This window comes from Megalops cyprinoides, chromosome 19, assembly GCF_013368585.1.
Source record: "Megalops cyprinoides isolate fMegCyp1 chromosome 19, fMegCyp1.pri, whole genome shotgun sequence".
NCBI lineage: Eukaryota > Metazoa > Chordata > Actinopteri > Elopiformes > Megalopidae > Megalops > Megalops cyprinoides.
The window spans coordinates 20,890,146-20,905,046 of record NC_050601.1 but is presented as its reverse complement, the minus strand read 5'-3'; the positions used below and the strand labels follow the sequence as shown (position 1 = coordinate 20,905,046).

At 45.2% G+C, this 14,901-nt stretch overlaps 1 protein-coding gene across 7 annotated transcripts in view; it reads right to left on the bottom strand.

Annotated features, from left to right (window-relative positions):
• Nucleotides 1-14,695, bottom strand: part of LOC118794126 (testis-expressed protein 2-like) — a 46,015-nt gene extending 31,320 nt beyond the window's left edge. Inside the window, exons 1-3 of one of the 7 annotated variants that reach the window (XM_036552291.1) lie at nucleotides 14,638-14,695; nucleotides 9,861-10,027; nucleotides 7,778-7,868 (exon numbers count right to left, since the gene is read on the bottom strand). The gene's annotated coding sequence lies outside the window, so the exon portion shown is untranslated. Of the gene's footprint in view, nucleotides 1-6,672; nucleotides 6,746-7,777; nucleotides 7,869-9,860; nucleotides 10,174-14,637 lie in introns of those variants that run through there. The other 6 variants (XM_036552290.1, XM_036552295.1, XM_036552289.1 and 3 more) reach the window with 6 other exon arrangements.
• Nucleotides 14,696-14,901: the final 206 nt, after the last annotated feature.

Sequence of the window (14,901 nt, the reverse complement as noted above, 5' to 3'; positions counted from 1 at the left end):
AATAACATCCGCCATCTCCATTAATTCTGAAAGTCCTAAGGTTATTATTTTGATCAAATTCAGGTTTTTGTTTTCAGTGCGTGTGTGTCTTTTTTGTGTGGTGCGGGTGTTAAATCATTCTGCTGTATGTCGTTTTAATGCTTCTTTCTGTTCTCCCCCATCTACGCATACAAAATTTAATGACACAACATCGCTCGTCATGCTAATAAAGCATACTTCGCGTCCGAGTTTGCATCTGAATGAGGGTGGGAGGGACAGAAGGAGGGACCGCTCTCTGCCAGGTGACCGATGCAAAAGGTATTGCATAGTAGCGATGGCACGAATGCGTCTTTGAAACGGCACCAAGTGTCTTGTACTCTGAAGAGAGGAGCAAAAGGATTCCAAGGGTTTCACTGTATCGATTATCATAATCAAATAAAAATACAGTATTAAATAACACAACTTTACATCAGCCCCAACTATTTCTGGCAGCGCAAGGACACCTGTGGCGAGATTGATGGGCTCATCAGCTCCTGGTGAAGACTTCCTTTGTTCGCTGATTTCATGAGCGCGAGACACGTCTGATTGGGAGGCTCATTCTCGGAGCCATCAGTCAGCCCGCAGCGGTCTGGGGAGAGACTTCCAAGGCTGGGGAGTGAGGAGTGTGAAATGTAATCCCCATAATGGATCGCTTATTCTATTAATAATAAGAGCTATATCATCCCCCCGCTGCGGGACTGAGCGTGGGAGAGATGGCAGCATGGGAGAGAGGGGGGAACGAGGGAGAGGGATAGGGAGAGAGAAGAGGGGAGAGAGGGAAAGAGAGGAGAAAGAGAGGGACAGAGAGGAGGGAAGAAAAAGAGAGGGACAGAGATGGCAGGGAGAGAGGAAAGAGGTAGGGAGACAGAGAGGAGAGGAGAGAGGGACAGGGGTACACAGAAGAAGAGAGAGAGATGGTCAGAGAGAAGGATGGAGAGACGCAGAGAGAGAAAGCAGGATTGCGAGGGAAAGGAGAAAGTGGGATGGAGAAATGAAAAGAGACACAGAGACAGGAAGCCAGATGTGAGAGAGAAATGGCAAGACAGCGAGAGATGGTGAGAGATGAACAGAGAGGGAGAGTGCTGGAGAGAGACCGTGCACTTGCAGTGTTGCGGTTGTCCTTCGTTACTCCAGCCCCACACGCAGTCTAACCACATCCTGTTAAGGCTGGCATGCCAGCCATCCATCAGCCGAAGCTGAACCTCACCACTCAGAATGAAAAGAACAATAAAGTGAAAGAAAAGACGAGGACAGAGGACTAAGGGACAGGACACCAATGTCCAGGCTGGGGGCTTGCCGTTTCTCTACAGAAAGAATCTATGGGTCTGCTGCACATTCCTCTAAACTTTGGCAGTGAGACAGGCAAAACCTTAAACCCATAAGCACCCATAAAAAGCCAGGCTCCATATCAATGCCTTGCATGAAAAACTGGTCACTGCTTGTCAGATAGTTAGTTACGGTCAAAGAAAGGCGACTACAGACGAAGCTTTCTTTGGTTCGTCCCAGATGGCTGGAGACATCCTCTGCTTTGGCGGACTGCTGCTGAAAGTTCACACATTCTGCAAGTAAAGTATTCAGTCCCAGCGTCCTCATGTAGGCCTGTGACCTCTAAACGGACCGTGCAATTGGGACTAGGCCCTGCTTCAACAGCCCCCCGATTTGCTCCCCGGCTCAGGTTGCCTGGCCAATAGCGTAGAGCGCTGTGATTGCATCACCCGTTTGGCCACCTCGCCTGACTTCCTGTGCCCAGCATGAGTCAGCAGAATGTAAATAGAAGGGAGGCGCTCCCACCTGTCTCCCCCTTACAGGGACAGAGGTCGGGCGCAGGTGAGCGCTCACGAGGGAAAGCCTACGGAACGACAAACGCGAGTCACCTTTCAGAGGCCTATCCCCCTCCGTAGGTAACCACGTGCTATCTGCAGCTGTGAAAGACTGTCCAAATCACAGAGCGCTTTCTGCAAATCTCTTCAAAACGCAGCGACACGGTATTTCATAAACGTATAAAATATGAAAAAAACGAACATTTACTTTACTTTACAAGGACAATTAAAATGAGAACTGCTGTTCTACCCATAACAAGGTACTCAACCCGAGTGGCTTCAACAAAACATAGCTGCATTAACGGATGATATCTATGCGCTGCAGGTTGTACTGGATAAGAGCGTCTGCTATTATCCATACATTAAGCAATTATGCAATATGCACATAAAGGGGGCTGTAGTTCGATCGATGGGGAAATAGGTCTGCACTGTTCCTTGTCATATTGCCATTTACACAGCAAACTGCCCTGGGGATTCACCATTGATGATGTCACAACACAACAATGTTTTACATTCCATTATTGTCATTGAGCAGATGATCTTATCCAGAGCGCATTACATAGGTTACGATTCTTACATGCTATCCATTTATACAGATGAATATTCATTGAGGCAATTCTGGGTTAAGTACCTTGGTCAAGAGTACAACAGCAATGCCACAGCGGGGAATCGAACCAGCAACCCTTGGGTTACAAGCCTTGCTCATAACCGCTACACCACCGCTGGGGAGGGGACGCTGCCCATTTGACAAGTTTTATGTTATTGTAAACTACATGAACACGTCCTCTCTAACATCCCAGGTGCCTGTTTTTTTTTTTTACACGGATGACAAGACTTCAATTACATTTTACCTTGACTGCAAACCTGCTACCATAAATATTTATGTAATGCCTCTGCCTTGTGACACATGCCTGGCACTGGATGGACCAGATCGGCTGTAAAGGGGTTTAAATGAAAGCGGAGGAAGCCAGACGCCGGCCTGAGATGAACCCAGAAGCAGTTTCACACGGGCAGAGGGAGACTCATATTTAATGTCCCTGCTGTAATAGGGATGAGCGGGCCTAACGTCCATCTGGGGTGTAATGAGAAATGCCGGAACCAGGTGGCAGTGTGGCATAGTGGTGAAGAGGCAGGTAACTCGTAATCGAAAGGTTGCCGGTTCCATTCCCTCCTGGGGTACTGCTGCTGTGCCCTTGGGCAAGGGTAATTAACCCACAATTTCCTCAGTAAATATCCAGCTGTGTAAATGGATAGCATTGTAAGAAATTGTAAATGACGTAAGTTGTTCTGGATAGTGATACTTCTCCTTCTACCTCTCCGCTGCTCAGAGAGGCTCCAAGCCTGGATCACAGTACCTGACCTCTCCGTGCCCTCACAGTGCCTTGCCACAAACGTCTGCTCAGGGATGACTCTGTGGAACAGTCCTTTTCCACTGCCTATCACAAGATTGGCTTCTGACGGACCTGATCATTTTGACTGTGCTCTGGCTCGTCAGAAATATAAACACAGCTCACACAGTTCTACGATCTGTCAAGTGAGAACCAGACACATCACGTGACCCATGTACTGGACTGAATTTAAAACAAAACAAAAAAAAAATCTGATGTTGCCTAATCGCAGGCTGTTAAATTGGGGCTGGGATCTTGTCACGTGTCTCTTGTGTGAGTCTGGAAGTCATTACAGGATTCTGAAAAATCCCAGGCTCGTTTTACCTACCACATCGCACAGTGAGAATGTATGGCTGGCCTCTGGCTTAGAGTAGTGCTTCCCAACCCCGGTCCCGAGGGCACACGGTGTACACTGGCTGTCCTTCCAGAGGAGCTCTTCCTTAATGAGGTTTGAATTAGCTGCTAATTGGACACACACCAGGGTTTGACACAGCATTCGTGGCGCCTTTAGTTCTTTGCGAGAGAATTTTATCATTGGAAGCGTATTTGCTTTGAAAACTACAAACAACAGAATTGCTTCATCTTATTTGTACTCATTTGTGCCCCAAAACAAATTGGTCCCGCAAACAAACTGAATAAAGCTCCTTGACTGACTTTGGGTCTGGAACAATTAACTGAAGGGACATTAATCCAGCTGCACCAAAACAGAAGGCCCAAATTTAACTGAGTGTAGACACAAAAAAATTTGGCCCATACCTGATTCAATTCACAGCTCAATTCAGCTTGATTAATTGAGGGTACCTGGAACAAATTCTAAATTCACTAAAGTGACAGTGCTGATCACATATTTTATCACAGGTGGAAGTCACGTTGCAGGGTCAACTTGACTTGACATATAGGCTCAAGTGACAGCGATGAAAACATATTCTAAATCACAGGTGAGAGTCACACTGCAGGGACACAGGATCACTGCAAATCACAGGTGGAAGTCACGGCATTGGACCTAATCCTAAATTACAGGCGATTGTCGCAGGCCAGAGCATTACATGTAGAGACATGAAGAGATGCGACTACAGCAGAAAAGGGCCTACAAGACACACAGCTATGACGATTTGACATTTCCCTCCACAAAAGATCTCTGTTGTACCGGACACTGCTTTTACGGGAAAACCTCCTCATAGTGACATACTGATTTCTAAAATAAGACCCAATGGTGGACGGACGCGGCGTGTCAGATCTGATCATCCGATTCCACGCTCTGGTGGAGATCATGAGGACAGCTGATCTCATCTCCTCAGGAACCCAGCGTCTGCCTCACTGTCTCACTTCCACTTAGACTTCACCTCCTGATCTCTGCGAAGTGCCCCCGATCTGAGACCTGATTTACCACATTTGTGAAATGCATTCAGTGTTTACATTTTTTTTGTCAAACCATTTCAGTTAACCTGTGACAAATATGTTGCATAACCACGTTTTATACATTCACGCTGTCGCATCAATTAATGCCCGTTCTTTATCCCTAGAACCGTTCAGTATCTCAGTCATTTTAAACTACCAGGCATGTACCACTGGTTTATATGTTAATGGAAACTTTGGATATCACATAAGAATGCACTCATTTTGGATGGCCCAAAGCTTGTTGCTTAATTAAGTCAAGTTATGACTAATAAAAAAATTCATGTGTAATACTGTGTATACCCCATTTACGTTTACGCATTGCGCAATAATTTACCCTCGAGGAAGTATGTCACAGCAATGCACTATGTGACCGTTTTGGAAAGGAAGAATGCTGCACTGGGTAGGGAAGAAAACTCTGGCTCAAAGACAAAAAAGACAAAGCGTATTTTCTTTTACAGGAAGTTTATAAATACTTTTGTAAACACAGTTATGTTTCTCCCCAAGCTCGAGTTTGTTAAATTCTTCTTTATGCAGAAGGGCACGAAACACAAAAGCCTAGCCAATCTTAGTGAGATTACTAAAATGCAGCTAGCCAGATAATCTACAGTTAGGGTTTTTATGTCTACATTTCCCATCAATGGTGGCATTGTTTCATTCAGCCAACTGTTTAGGTAGAAACCAATTACAGCAATCATTTTTCACTTCAAAAATATTTCCTTAAATTACAGTAAATGTAGACTGATAGGCTGAGGTGGGCTACTCTGTAATGGCAAAACTGGTTATTCTAGTCCTGTTACAATCTACATTCTTCCCCCTAATTCTCATTCAGATCTCCCCAGAGGACGCATACCAAAGACATGTGCCAATTCTCCACAGAAACCAAGATCATCTGTCTCACCTGCTCCCAGGTTTCACCTTTGTGTGGCCTCAGGTGTATATACCTGTTAAACCGCATTGCAAAACTGGGTTTGCTGGCACGTTGAGCCAATCATTAATCATGACTCCCGTACCCACTTTGCGTCGCTGGGAAGTTAAACCTGTTTCCTCCTCATGCCCACACAAGAGAGGCCCTGTTCTATTGTTGTGGAAGTCACTCTGGATAAGAGTGTCTGCTAAATGCATGTAACGTAATGTAATATAATGTAATGAGGACATTGCACACAACCTCCTCCTTTCTCACAGAGACAAACTTCACCTTTCAGGAATCTAAGCCAAGGATGATATAAAGGGGCACCATCTCTTCCTCATAAACGGCTCAACAGAAAGCAAGGCTTCCCTTCCTGCCACTTATCTGAACAGCACTTAGCGTTGTGCAATGGAAGCATGCTGTGGTATGACCACAGACTGCTGATTTCAGCTGACTGCCGTTAGGACCGGACGAAAGGCACACATGGCGCAGAGTCACAAGGGGAACAAACAACCCAAAAGAACCTCGAGATGGAGCTTCGGAGACAGCCACGGGCAGCGGGCAGCGGGCTCCGTGCGGTCAGAACTCGCAGGGGGTTTGAATCGGTATCAGAGCCAGGACAGCGGCCCCGCCGGGCCTCCCAAACGGGAGCTCTGGCATTGAACATAAAAACCCTGCAGCATCTGTGGGAGCAGCACGGGCTCCTCTGAGGAACGCCCTCCGCTGCAACCAGCCTCACGGCGTCTGTCCAGGGACAGAGGCAAGGACGGATCCAGTGGCAGGGGGATGGGGGGACAGGGTTAACGGACAGCTTCCACTGGAGAGAGGGTTACAGCAGATATCGGTGCTAACGATATACATATTTACATGCAGAGCCAGATACACGTAAAGTCAGACAAAGACAGGGAGGGCCCGAGAGAAAGAAAGGGAGAGAGAGACAGACAGAGAGAAAGTCACAGAAATGAAACCACGCATCAAAAACGACAAATCTCTAAAGTGCGCACATTCATACACACACTCACGCTAAGCCTCACCACTGGGATGGGCGTAATGGAGGGCGGCTCTCAGTAAAGCTCCCCTGAGGCGCCGCTCTTTAGCCTGCGGCTCCGGGAGCTCGGCAGCCATTCGCCGGCGAGCCTACCTGGGGGACCGGGGCTCTCTCTGCCCTGACGATCTGCCGGAGAGACGCCGCAGGCCTCAGCTACCGTCTCTTCATTACAACCACCGAGCACTCTCAGAACGGAAGGCAGACAACAACGCAGCACTGCCAAGAGTTACCCTCCCCAGCTTATCGGACACGTGCTACAAGCTGTGGATCATTAACCGCGTAACCTGTAGGGTGTTGTCATAGGGACAGGTGACACGGCGGGGGGGGGGTGTTCAGACCGCCCCCTTCACTGTGGTAAGTTTGCCTTTAATTTCACAACAGAGATAAACTGTCGCTGTCACGCGCCGCCCTGCCCCTAAAAACTGGCTCAGAGCCTCAGCCATGATGCCAGCGTGTCACCAGAAAAGTGTGTCCCAGGCTGCAGCTGGTGGTTTTAAACAGGGCCCGTGGGCCACAGGTAACTGTCAAAGGGCCCTTGGCTGCTCTTGCTTTGAGTTGTAAATAACCCTCGCTGCAGTGGGAATCTTAAAGGCCGTCCTCCATGCATGCAGGGACCCGGGGCCTTCCCTGCGAGGCCTGGCAGAGCCGGGCGCCCCCGTCCCACCTCCCCCCCCAATCAGCCCAGCGAGCTGTCGCCCGGGCTGCCACCCGAGGCAAATTACCTCACCGCTTTTGGAAGCCGCCGGTGTTTACTTAAAAGTTAAGTCATTTTTTCTCTAATCAGCAAATGCTTTCCGGGCTCTGAGCCTATGACGAAAAACGGCTCACAAAAAAAAAAAAAAACAAAGAGGCAATTGATGAGTGGTGGCACGGGCTATGTGTTGCCACGTGACGTCTCTGTGCCATGGGACAACGCAAGGCAGCAATCTGGTATGGTTGTAAGAAACAGGGCTTCAAAGGAAAAGGCTGCTGGTTTGATTCCCAGGCAGCCCACTGCTGTTGTACCCTTGGGTAAGGTACTTAACCTGAACTGCCTCAGTAAATATCAGGCGTATGTAAAAGTTGTAAATTATGCAATCAGCTCTGGAAAAGAGCATCTGTGAGGCAAATGTAATGAGGAGAGGAGGGATGGGGGGGGGGGGGTCATTCAAGGGCCGGACACGTCACGCGTCCTCAGATCAGCAGCAGTTCAGCTCACCTCCAGACTTCAGTGGCACTCGGTCTCCCTGGCCGCGGTGTCCACACGGGGCCACAGAGGGGTGACCCGAATCATGGCTCTCAACTATCTGCTGCAGGGGAGACATTAGTGAGGCTGAGGCATGTACGCACACACACACACACACACACACAGCAAGCAAGTACACATACACACACACTCCCACCCACTCACATACATACACAAACAAACACACACCACAATGGGGTATCTGTCTGTCTGTGCTCTTCCTGAAGTCACTAAAAAAAAAACATTAAAAAAAAGAAATACATCTCTAAAACTGTGTCAGTCTCTATGACACTATAAAAGTATTTCTAGTTCAGGCAAATGGTCACTGATTGTAGATTCAAACTGTGCATCAAGCACATTACCAGGAGTTGAGAGACACAAGCAAAGCAATTCAACATGCCACTTCCTAAATCTGTCAGGTGCTCACAGGTAGTGTCACAAATTGTAAAGTTTAACAGAAAGACCCTTACATTGGATGTGAATACAGACATCTCGGAGAATTTATTAACCGTGAAAGAATACTAGGTACATTTCTGAAGAGCCCAGTATTTTCTGGTTTTAAGGTGAGAAGACGCAAATCCAAATGTTTCAAGTCTGGTTCTATGAGGACGGGATTGCACAAAAAACAAAGGTAAAGGTCAATAAAGTAGGATAGCTCTACAGGGATCAGGAACTGAGATGCCACAAGTGGGAGACCTCTTCTTGTCTCGTTTCCATCAACTACAAGGCACAATTACAAACTGGGCCTTTCTTGGGCTTCAACAGTGTTAAAAGCCCACAAAAACTACACTCTGCACAATGGAGGACTGGCCTCTGGCTTCAAAGTATAATGGAACTACGTGATTAGGACACCACCGTGAATAAATATCAGTTTCCTAAAACTGCAGAACGCCTTAGATGTTGTAAGGTGAGGTGATTTACGCAAATAAATGCTTTGTTTTACATTAAAAAGTGTGCGACACGAAAGATTGCGGTACAGTTTCATGTGATCCTTACACATTCACACAATGAGTACGCTGTCAATTTAAAGAATGGAATTGTCTTAGGTAATGCTCCGTGCTACCGATATTAATGACTGGGGAGCACAGTTTCGCCAACAGGACCTCAGCAATACAGTCAAAAACAGCTACAACTGCAATGGAACGCTGCTCCCATAACTATAATAATAACGATGATGCCTACTTTGTTTCAGTTTCCGTCCGTTCCAAGGATATGCTAAATTTGGATCAGGAGAGGATCCCTGGCTGTCTCTATTGAGCCATCGCTAGTATTGCTTACAACTGCCAGTTAGAAAATGCTGCAAAATGTGAAAGGACCGTGCTTACTGAATTTAATGTAAAAATAATCGCGCGACACCTACATGACTTAAAATCATAAACTAAAATTCATAATTAGCGAGCTAAACGTGATTTGTGCAGGTGCCACGGACATATGGAAAAATACAGCTAGCAAACAGGCTACTCTGTGGCTCTCGCAAGCCACATTATTGTGATATCCATAACACCACCGTCTAGTTAACTTATCAGGTAGTATACGTACCTTTGGTACCTAGTCTAGATTGGTCTTGTTAAAACGCAGCTATGAAAAAAAACGCCACGCTTTTGAATGGCCTGGAACACACTGCAGTGCAGTGAGATCAGCCAGTTAATTATCCGATATTAGATGCTTAACGTTTGCGATACAGTGCTGAGATGATATGTTCAAGTCAGCGAACTGTGATTGATACGCTTATCTAGCCAGCTGCATCTTTCTGTTATACAGAAAAAGGACTTAAATCGTGGGTACGAGCTCAGCCCTGTGTCGTAGCTCGCTCCTACGGCACGTTCTCAGTTCACAACTGCAGATCCTGTGGTTGAACGTCAGTACTACAGACCCAACATCAGCAAGCGATCCAGATAGCTATCATACAGTGTAACAACATGACACAAACGGAGTCAACGCATATAGCACCCTTGTTAGCAAGCGAGGCAAACTGACTCTTTGACATTGGGGAGCCGTTTCAAACTATCCAGTTAGTTTGAAAATAGTGAATGACTTCACGTAGCCTAAACCTTACCGCATCCAGGGTTCATTTTTCCCAGACCGAACAGGATTGAAGTTGCACTGCACTCTGTCAACGGCTTCGCAGCTAGGTGTAGGATCACTGCTTCAATCCGCGATCAATCTCGGGTACGTGCGCGTATCTCGCTCTTTTCAGCCTGTTGACAACTGCTAAAGGAGTTCCTGTATAAGAAAAAAAAAGGCTGGGATTCAGTCTGTCAAGGCTGTAGCAATCGAAACAGATCCGTCTGTGTGACGAGAATGGTTCTCTACCTTTCGCATTCACACGATCGGGGATTGATTAAATCGTTGGAGAGATCAAGGGCGTGTGTTTGTTTTGGTGAATGGAATGTAGCGGTCGACCGACCACGCCCCCCATATTACAAAATCTCATGGCGAATTAAAAGCAAACTTTGTTCAGGGTTTGTAATTTACAATACCGTAGCATTGGCCGCAGTTAAACACAAACAATCATTTCATCTATGTTTGTTCTGATAATATAATAATAAACAATGATTAAATAAACATAATGAAAAAACAATAGCAGATGCTAGACACCGATATGCCTTCCGGTGTGCACGTGGTTTCTTATTTCAAGCGAAAAAAGGTAAATGAGTTTAAGACGAATGTGCAGACAACGGAATAGGTGTGCCAGTGATGTGTTTCTATCAAAAAGTAACCGAAGGTCGCAGCTGGAGGGCACGGAGACGCCAGTGCTTAATATAACTTTTGTTTAATAAACACACACATAGCTTGTAGTCCAAAGGCATTGAGCTCAGTTCCTAGAAGGTGCTGTGTATATTAGTTCTTGCTGGAACGGGTCGGTAGGATTCACGTGGTCGACATATAATGCATGTGTTAAGGTCATGCACGTTAGCTCGTCTCTTGTCACATGTAATCAAATGTTGTCACATGTAGTCACACTTGTCCAGCGTAACATGAGAGATGGTTGAGGTTAATAAGATATATGACCTCATATTCATTGCTTTCCTACCAGTGCCATAGGATTGTGGGCGGGCAGTAGGGAGGCCAAAGCTGAAGAACCTCTTGGACCAGAATTTCTGAAACTATTAACCAGAATGAGTGCATCATTTGCACTCACAGCTTGTGTGTGTGTGTGTGTATGTATGTGTATATGTGTGTGTGTGCATGCACGCATGTTGGCTGCTTTATACTGTAATCTGTAAAAAAAAAGATAGTTATTGCTGCATGTTTAATACTTATGTCTCTCATTTAAACATGGACATGTTCTGTTAAAACACAATGAATGTGCTTTTGTGATCATGCCAAGGCTTTAAATGAATGATAATCTAGTCCGTTATCACTTTACTGACCGCTGCACTCCCTCAAAATTTGCCTGCAGCTGTGAACACAAGAGCTGTCCCCCTCCGGGGTGTCGTTCCTCTATCTTTCAGTCAGAGATGTGTGGTGGGATTGTCCTGCACTCAGAAACCATCCAGTCACGCCTTTCCTTTCACACAAAGGGTTAAGGCAGATTAAAGCCACACATCTCCTGCTGTTCCTACCAGTCTGCCAGAGACTCCTAGAGAGGTCTTCTCTTGCTCAACTTGATTCCACTTTTATCTCAGGCCCTCTCTTACTGTATCTATAACAGAGTACAAAACCCACATTCCTGATCATAATTCACAGTGGCCAGCGTATTTCCCAGCATGCTTTGCTGCTTTGGCACTCATCTCAAAGCAGATGAGTAAGTATTATTTTGTAAGCATTCTGTCCAACGGTTTCTATGTTGACCACGACATCACACAACACTGGCCAAGAATGGGACCATGCCTTATTTACTCAGCAGACTGAAACACGTGGCACCAACCTTTAAAATCTTGAAGCCTTTCCATAACAAAAAATCAATTCAGCGTTTCTTTTAAAAATATTTCTCCTTTGTGTCTTAATTTCTTGTTAATTCATAAAATTCTTACATTTTATGTTATGACAAATATAATCAGCAGTCACAGTACTATTTGACATAATCTCCATAAAAGACTTACTGTAGTTGTATTTTTATAAGATATCTGGCCTCTTAATTGCTTCTAGGATAAAACATCTGTCACAAATGTCAACTATTTGCAGGATAATCCCATTCTCTTTATAATTTAATATAGCCAGTGTCAGTGACCTCTCTCTCTGAATATTGACACAAAATAATTCAATACAGGTGTATGTGAAGTTGCACTGAATGCCAAGTTTCCAGTTACAGTCTCAACATTGTGTTCACTCCTCTCCTCAGTCCAGAGATCCGCCATCACTCTGAGAACACGTTCTGCCTTCACGCCTCACGCATCTGTCTGGCTTGAACTGGACTGTGTGCAGGGCCGCATTAAGCCTCCCCGGGGCCCAGGGGTAATACACCTCCCGGGGCCCTATGTCCGCGATTTTCAATCGGAAAACTAAAACTCAAGTAGCAAAGCACGTTATTTGAACTAAAACCAACGTTTGATTTGGGTTGTATTTTGGTGTTCAACAAAACCGACGTGTAAACTACGTCTTCCAAACGTGTTTATTGACACCAATGGAAGGAACCCAATAAGAAATGTTTCTTAAACGTTCTAATCGGGTGTTAAACACAACGTTTAAAAATGAACGCATCTGACAGACACCGATTCCAACGTTTAACAAAGGTGTTGATTTGGTGTCAACTTATAGCAACTGTGGAAGCCCAATAACCGACGTGACTGACACATTCTAAATAAGTGTTAAACACAGCGTTAAAACAGAGGTGGAAAACCCCGGCTTCAGAAAGTAAACGTCCTGCCACGTATTTGTTCCACCCATTCACTACACCAGCTGAATTTAATTAGCAGAACTTTTCAGCCAGGTAGAGGAGGTAATTAGTTTAGTGAATGGCTAGAGCAAATACATGGTACGACTTTTACTTTCTGAAGCCGGGGTTTTCCACCTCTGGTTAAATAACGAACGTATCTGAAACCTATTTCTAACGTTTAACGGTGGTGCTTATGTGGTGTGATTTTTAGACAGAATACTGACGTGTTAAAAAACGTTTCATAAACGTGTTTACCACATGTTGTCACGATTCGGGTTGTCAGAATCGTGGACTGAATCTTTAACCCTTTCGCACGTAACTTATTTTTATGCCGTTTCCTCAAAGCTAAAATTAGCTGGAATTTTTCCAATCTAGTTTTCTAATCGCACCAGTTTTAGCATACGCGCTAAACGGCTAATCACACCCTTGTGGCCGTACGCGCGAAAGGGTTAAATGTCGTGAGTTCTTTTCGTCTTGCAGCAGATGAAGACATACGTAGGCTACTTACGGTTGAGTTGATGCAGATGCACGTACTTCCCAAAAAGGTCATCAAATTGAACTGTTGTAAAAGGCTTGGTAAATAATGACGTTTTTGTTAGAATAATACTTAAAAATTGCAAGTTACTGTGGCTACCCCACATACCTACAACAGACTGAAGACGAAATAAATAAATCACATTCCGCACGCATAAGTGAAAATTGGCACAAGTCTGAATCAATGCAAGTGCCAAAGAACCTTTTATCACATTTTCTAATAGCCTCGTGAGACATCGCTGTGAAGTGACTTGCCTACAAACACCACTCTCACTGACACTGACGATTAATTGTTACCACAAGACAGTAGGCTACTCTACAGGTGGAAAACTGGACCAACATGTACAGTATACAATCAAAACACCATAAAACGACATTCTAAATAAATAAATAAATAATCAATGTAAACTGCTGTTCCCGGGGTCCCCTTATGGCCAGGGCCCTGGGCTGCAGCCCATATTGCCCAATAGGTTAACGCGGCCCTGACTGTGTGTGGTCTGTGGGAGAGAGGTACATGCTTTGCGTATGATTTGGTAGTGAGGAGAAGAAGCCATTTTGCCCAAGCAGGAGCAACACCTAAATCTAGGAATCATATCATTATGCAAAGTATATGACAATGATTTTTTTGATGCGTACACACAGAACAAAACTGTCGGTTGTCAGGCATTTCAAAATGAAAAATCAGTCTGTAGGTTTCCCCTCAAGACTGATGAAGCACTGGAGGAGGCAACAGCTCTACTGGGACAGTTTAGGCTAGATGGCCTTGGGGCAGGGCAGGGTGGTGGCAGCTCTTTCACTTGGCCAATCAGGTGAGGGCAAAAGGACAGAAAACTGAAAGAAGGCCAGCTGGTCTCATCAGTAGCAGGTTTAACCTGCCACAGGTCATGAGCTAGCCCCAAATAAACTGCAAAGGGAATAGGAAGAGTCATTAAACTGATAACATGTGCTCTGCCATTAGTGAGAGACCAAATATAGCACATCTTGGAGGATGTATACAAAGACGTAGCGTTTTGCGGTTGGTTTAGTCTCTGTTTGCTGGTTAATTTGTAAAAGGAATGCGTTCTATGACCCATGCAAATCGAAGTAATCGATTGGTCGTGTTAAACAGAAGTCAGCCTGAATTTGCCCATGCAGTCACAGAGAGCAAGGTCCTGCCAATTATTAGTTTAAGGCAACTTTGCCCTTTACACAGAACTTACACAATATTTAAAATTAGAGGGGAACACACAAAAATGTAGTGAATGTCATGGCAAGCAGAATTAGTACCTTAAATCATTTGCCCATTGGTCACATTCATGGATCAAGAGAAGACAGTCTTCTAGTTCCACTGAGTCAAATTCAGTCACATCAAATCACAGTCAAGGATTGTTTACTATGTAAACCTGTTTTTATGTGTGTGTGTGTGTGTGTGTGCGTGCGCGCGTGCCTTCAACATAAGGCATTTAACATTTTGTCTACCAGCACTTATTCAAAATCTTACCTTACAGTTCAACTGTAGTTTCCTGATGTCCTGTAACTGAACAGGTAGGGAGGACCTGGATGCTCTAAGCACTGTTGCAACCATTACATTACATTACATGCATTTAGCAGATGCTCTTATCCAGAGTGAGTCCCATCACAGTAGAATGTAAGTGTATCCATTCAAGTTAAACAAGTAACAGTGTTCGACTAGGCACAACACTCCCAGACCAGTGAGTGTGAACACTATTCAAGCCTTCCCACAAGTGAACTTGTGCACTCTGAC